Source organism: Lonchura striata, chromosome 11 (genome assembly GCF_046129695.1).
Source record: "Lonchura striata isolate bLonStr1 chromosome 11, bLonStr1.mat, whole genome shotgun sequence".
Lineage (NCBI taxonomy): Eukaryota > Metazoa > Chordata > Aves > Passeriformes > Estrildidae > Lonchura > Lonchura striata.
In genome coordinates this window covers 14,364,834-14,371,973 of record NC_134613.1, presented here as the reverse complement: position 1 = coordinate 14,371,973, position 7,140 = coordinate 14,364,834, and positions in this window count along the sequence as shown.

Genomic DNA, 7,140 nt, shown 5'->3' with positions numbered 1-7,140 from the left:
TTGAGAGAGTTCTCACCCGTCTTTTTCGGCTGTCCTTGATTTTTTGTGGCTTGTAATAGTGCATCATATTTGTGTGGATTTTGTGTATAGTTTTTTTTTTTAAATAGAGGAGGTTAACACTCATAGCATTACAGTCCATGGTATTAAATTTGTAGTCATTGAAGTCTTTATTTTTATTCTTTAAGTCAGATAAAAAAATGAAACAACATACTCCATCTTAAGTGATATTTAAGAAGCCTGAGTTTAAACATAAACCAAAATTACTGCTTTTGTCTGGCAGTGATTTATGTGAAACAATGTATCCACAGAGAATTGACAGAAGTCTTAAATGTGTATTAGTGAGTAGAATTTGAATGTGTTTTTTAGATGGCCCAGTTTCAGCAGCAGACTAATATTTGGCCTCTAAGTCACTTGATAGTAACTGTTGTATGGCCAAAGCAGATGGACTGCTTGATGCACAACAATTTTTCTTGTCTCTCTGATGTCTTGCCCTCAGTCTTTCACCACTTGTGCACCACATGCAGCAGACAAAGCATCCATCAATGCAGCTAGCCATAACCAGATAAGTGAGATCAAAATTCCTGACTTCAGCTCTGCTTTATTTGCAAAACTTTTGCTTATAAACAGATGTTGGTGGTTCTTGTTCAAATCTTCTCTTAAAACATTTTTTTCCAGCATACTGTATTAAAATCATGCTGCTGTTATTGACACATGCAATTCACACACTGAGCAGTAATAAAAAACAATCCAATCAATTTTGAGTTTTGCATGCTGTCATAATTGCAATTACATTCTTTGCATCCTACAAGTGAAATTGGAATAGAGAGAATCCTTACTGGGATGAATATTATAGACAGTTTCTATTCCTGTACTTTTCTTTCTTTTTGAGCATTCCTCATATTGTCTAATGGATTTGACAGAAATAGCAACACATTCACTTTTTCATTAGCAACAGATTCTCTTATTAAATAGTTTGAAAATTGAATAATACAGAGCTTAGATCCATTGTCCTTATATAGCAAATGATGAGGGTAGTTCTCAATCTTCAAAAGCAGTTTTGTATGTGTATGTATTTGAACATCTGTCCACATGCATTTGTGGTGTAAGTGCATCTGCCCAGTCAAGACAGAATTTTTTCTGTCTAACTCTCCTTTTAGTCAGTGCACAAAGATGATTATAGTTTCTCATTTTATTTATTTTAACTCTTCTCATCATTTTGGTGTCCATCTCAGTATTATGACAGATGTGTGATAATCTGAGACTGGCTCCCTTTCTGGTGAGTGGTTCTCAATTAGTGAGGAGCTATCTCTGTGAAAGCTGAACTGATGCTTGGCTGTTACAATGAGTAGATTTCTCTTTGTATTGTCCTGGCCCTCTGTGTTCTTCCATGGGGTTTGAACAATGTTATACGTGGCAATGTGTTTTTAGTTCTTTACTGGTGAAGGAGTCTCTGGGATTCAGAAAGGTAGAACCAAATCAAAATTGCTGATGTCTAACAATATTTTGTGTAATGCCAACAAGGTGACTGATCATGGGCTTACAGAAATAGTACTTCAGTTTGCACAATTAAAGTTTGAAGTACAATTTTTTTTCTTTATAGAATGGGAATGGATTTAAGATTATGATTTCTGATATTTGGTGTTACTGGTTTTAGGTCATCTTGAGTTTTTCATCAAAGTATCTTAGAAAGGTTAATTTTACAATGACCTAGAAACAGTGCCAGAACAAAATACTTTTTTTGTGAACCCAGGGTCCTCTGTTCAGTTCACTTGGGCATTAGATTTCACATGAAACTCCTTCTGCTGCAGTACTGTATGTACAGTACTGTCTCATTCAATGATTGCATCAATATTTGTCATAAGACTGAGCTCCTCTGTAATCAGAAAGCAATCAAGTAAATAAAACTGCATCACTGGCAATACTAAATATTATGTATTCTTTGCATCTGGAGAAGAGCCTGTTGGAGGTCATGCACATTTTTATAAGGTATCATAATGTAAGAGATGCACAGAAAGAGTTTTGTACTTGGAAAAGTGGTTCAGCAGTTTCTGTTCACATGGAGGACTTGATACCACCTAAAATAATTTTGACTATGTGAGATTTATTTCTTGGCTGTCAGTGGTGTACAACCACTTAAACACAAAAATTAAAACTCACTTGTTTAAAAATTAAACTCACTAGTCTCACTACGAGATCTTGTACATATGTGTGCTTCACTTGAGAGTCTTTCAGAATTTTCCTCAGATCTTTTTGTTTCCAAAATTTTCTTTGGAGAGTGACCTGAGGTGGTGCCTGGTTCACTTCACCCTAATATGCTCAACATGGGGAAAGAATTCACTCAAGTAACTGGGCAAAGCTTCCTTTGGACTTGCCTAAAAATCCTCATACTGAGGGTTGAATGAAGGTTTATTCATATTAGTTTCCTCAAATGTGGGGTTTTTTGCTTGTTTGTTTTTGGCTTTTTAAAAATAATGAATTAAAACACAAAAAAGAATTTAAATACCTTTAAGACTATTTTTGGTCGTGGCTTTCTCTCAAATAAGAACACTAAAATATTAAAGGGTTTGGTTATGTTGCAATTTTTGAATACTTTCTCTAGCATCAAATTTAATTTTCGTTCTTTAAGAGATAGATTCTTTTACAAACACAACATAACTGCAAATTGTCAGTTTTTCTCCAAAGGTAAGTAATAGTGACTGTTTGAAGTATATTTCTGTAATCATCTTCCATAGCTCATCTGATAGGCTATTCATAATTTTATTTTAGAGTTATTTTGAATTAAACCACAAATATTTGCAACTTATAGCTCACTCTTCCAACTCTTAAAGTATGCTCAAAAAAGGAAAGCTGAAGTACTCGCCTCTTGATGTCTCAAAGCTGGAAACTTTGTACAGTGCCTGTTAAAGGGTGCCTGACATCGAAGAGAAATGAGCAAAGGTGAGAAGATTCAGTCTGTAATTGGATACTGAACTGGTAAAACTTTAATTGTGTTTAAAACGGAAGTATTTTGGTCCACTGCTATTTTGTAATTGTTGTAGATTTTTTCATGTCTCAAACATGACTGGTTGCAGACCTCTAGAGTGCTGGACTCTGGGACTTAGTGTGCCCAGAACAGGTTCTCTCATAGAGATGCCAATACCTCTCTCATAATACCAGATGCCAATACCTTTCTGACTTGTCCTGTTTCACGCTAAAAGCTCCAAGTTGTTCAGTTGCCCTTAAGTATTCCCATTCTGCAAAAACATTCAGTTCCTTGTTCTTGTGTTAGCAGGGCTGGGATGCCTGATAGCACCACTGCTGTTTTGTCTGGCATTTACATAGTGAGGCATTTAACTTGACCAAAGTTTGGTTGGGTTTGCATAGGTCAGTTCACTGCCTTTTTTCTCCTCTGTGACTGTAGGGAAGACTGATTTGGGGAGAGACAGAATCCTTGTCCAAATGTGCTTGGTACACAGGATGAAGTGTAGGGGGCAGATCTCCAGCTGAGGATTTGCTCATTGGAATCTTGATGATATACAGACAGCTTTGCTGGTACTTTTGGGTTTTCTTTGATCCAAATTCTTAGCTCATGAGACATCAACACTTATTTTTCATTTTCACATCAACTGTTATGTTTTCACTCCAAGTCCTTGACAGCTTTAGACTGTCTGGTTATGCTATAGGAGGAATGAAAATAACATCTTTATCATGGACAGAATATCACTGGTGCTGTCTCCTACTGCTTTTCCTGTTTCTTTTGGAATGGAGGACCTATTTCAATGGTTTGTAGGAGGTTGATGGGCCCCAGATATCTTTGGGGAATTAATAATAAAACACAGAAAATATAGCCTGTCTTGGAAACTTAGGAGAAAGCTGTTTTATTATATGAAAGGGATGCCTTCTCTTGTAAATTTGAATCCTTTCTTGCTGTACTAAAGTAGGTTTGCTCAGAGCTATAGGAGAAATTGCATTTTTAACATAAATTAAAATAGACTGATTTAAAGTGCATGAAGCCTTTTTATAATTTTTACCAGAAAAGGAATGAAAGATGTTTTTGCATACTTTTAATTTTCTTTTATGTGCTGGAACATTATAATTTTATGAGCATTCATGAAGCTGTATTTTGCTTATTGTTACTCTCTGGTAGAAGTTTGGCTGGAATAAACAGTAGTGTCATCTGGGCTATAAACAGATCAAAGATTTAAGAACTGGTCTGCTGCATATATTTAATAGGTATACAGCTAGTTAAAAGCCATAAAACTATTGGAATGAATTAGGATTTATAGAACTTAGTTGAGCATATACTGTAAGTTCTGTAGATGAGGAAGTTCTTTTAGTCAGTTTTGAATCCATTCCATTTAGGAATGGAGCAGAATAACAAGTCTTTTGGATATAGTTAGTGCCCCAGGATCACAAATGCAAAACAGTCCAAATATTGTGTTGCACAAGGTTATCAATGAGTTCGCAAAACTAACCTAGGGAAGACTGGTAGTTTTACTATGAATAAAAGGCTTTCAAAGTTAGAGGTGTCACTGTTAAGGTAAATTTCTAAAGGTTATCTGTAGATGTCCAGCATATATAAACTATTTCTTAATGGTTTAAAGGGACAAGGTCTAAAAAAATGCTTACTGAAAACCAACTTGCTTAGAAAGTGTTTCTGGGGGTGGGGGTTGTAAAGAAGCTTTTGAAGCCTTGAAAATCATACCAGATGAGGAAAATGAATCTTCAGGTGCTGTGATCAGGGGTAACTGTGTACAGCACTGTGGATAGGCTAAGAAGCCTGTGCAGGCTATTCCAGTAATTAAACTTTACTGCTTCTAAATATGGATCAGTACAGAAGCAGTTCATTAAGATAGCTCTACTTCGCACTGTGTTGTTCTGCCTCTCACAAAAAGGAATGGATGGCTTGTGTTGAGCTATGAATACCTTATTCAGGAGCCTAATAATTTCCTGTGTGGAAAAACTCAAAATATTTGGTATTTCATATGTCAGAATACTGATTTTTCTGCTTACTGATAAGCTTCGGATAAGCTGTTGTGTCTAACTGTTCTCAGTCAATGTGAGTGTTTCAGTGATGTAGTGCTTTCCAGCCTGACTCTCCTGTGGAATTTTATGTTAAAAAGGGCAAATAAGATGTTATGAAATGTTTTTCGTATTGCCCATATAAAGATGGTTGTTTTATGGAAGTGAGTTTTATGTTTTGAAACTTGTGGCTTCAAAGGGCATAATTTCAACATCATGAGAGGAGCTTTCTTGATTTTTGAGTGAGCATGAACATTTGCCTCTTACAGTTGTTAAACTGAACCTGTGCGTGTAAAAGCCTTTGTCTTGATTCCTTCCACTGTTGTTAGGTAAAAGACCTTGAAGGAAAAACCTCTTTCACAAGTGGCAAGTCACAGTAAGATGTTTTAGGATTGTGTTTATTTGCAGAAGAGTCTGGTTTGTTAGTACATTAATTTTTTTTTAGTGTTCCTCAAGCTAGAGTCTTTAGATACTAAATGCAAGGCTTTATAAACCACAGTGATGTGTTACTGTTTACAAGTCATATTCTTGTAAAGCCAGGCACTGTTTCGCTGCTTAAGAGCTCTCTCCTTTTCCATCTGTAAGGAAATAATTTCAGTACCAAATAGGGATCTGTGACTTTGAGTTACCTGGCTCTGTTTTACAGGATCTCATGAATACCTGTTGCTAGCAAAGTGCTGGGGTTTTAATTGTGCTTATTCTGAATGTTGTCTGTCAGGTTTCATGGTGACATTTCTTCAAAGGCAGGCAGTCCACATTTCAGTGTCTCTATACAGGACTGCAGTAGGATTGCGCTTCATTTCTATATTGAGAACAGTTTGGTAGCCAAATACTTGCTTTAATTGTTGATTTCATACTTAATGGATGAACAGTAGATTGTCAAGGCAGTGTCATCTAAATCTGAGTGAGCTAAGATATATGGCATTTGTTTGGGATATAAAACTGAAGACTGTGGATCTGAGATCCCATTTAGATTGCTAGTAAAGATTTAAACTTCCTTCTTGAAACTTCTATCTTGACTAGGCTTTGTTCCATAAATTATCTGAAAAAATAATTCTGAAGATAATTACAGTTCCTACAGCTGTTTCTTTAAAGATTATCCAAATGCATTAGAGCACCTGTAAAACTAAATAAAATTAAGTTAAATATGCTGCAACTAATATACATTTCCCCACTTAAGATAAAGTGCAGAAGACAATAGAAATGGAAAACGAGTGCATTCTGGCTCTTGATGAAAATGCTGCTATTGAACTGTTTCCAGAACAACATGTACTTGGATCAGTATTAAAGGGAAGTATTGTGCATGTCTAAGCCAAATGACCTAGTGCATTGATAGTGCAGAGCATATTTCACAGTTCTATAAATACCTAAACTGGTTTTTTTTTCAGTCTATAAAACAAGTAAATTAGAATTTAAGCTAAAAGTAAAGGAAAACTGTCTACCTTAAGTATTTTTGTTCTGAAATTGACTCCAGTAGCTGCCATATTATTGTTAGAGGGAAACATGCTACTAACTTAATGATTCCAGGAAACAAGATATGTGGTGTGCTCCTCTATTTGACATTAAAGAGCCCCTCAAAGCTGCATTGTTACACTCACTGTGCCTTTGGGTAAAAATGTCAATAGACTTCCACTTTATTTCAGTTCTTAAAGTCATATTTAGCAATGAGCAGGTCTTTCCTCCATTATAACAAATACCAATAACAAGATCATTGCGAATACTGGCAACAGGAAATATTTTTCAAGGAAGTGAAAAAGACTTGTCTTATTTCTGCTTTCATTTCATTTATCTACGTCTTTCGCTGTGCTTGTTTTAATTTCCTTTCTCTGTCAACCACTATTTTTGCTCTGTGGTCATGCATGCAGTGGTTTGTCAAAGACTGTTTTAATCTGTATGAATCACTGAAGAATCTTGTGGAAGAAGTTAAACACTTTTGTCACCAATAAAAGAACATGAAATTTCATAAGTTTTTTAAAAGAAGGCTGTTAATAAATGAGCACAGTGTTGATGTGCATAGAGGATCTTAAGCACCCATTTTGTACTATGGCACTAGATTTCTGTACTACTGTAACTTTAAATGACTGCCTGTGACAAGACATTCATAATTGTAAGGGCTTTCTTTTAAATATATTACAGAAT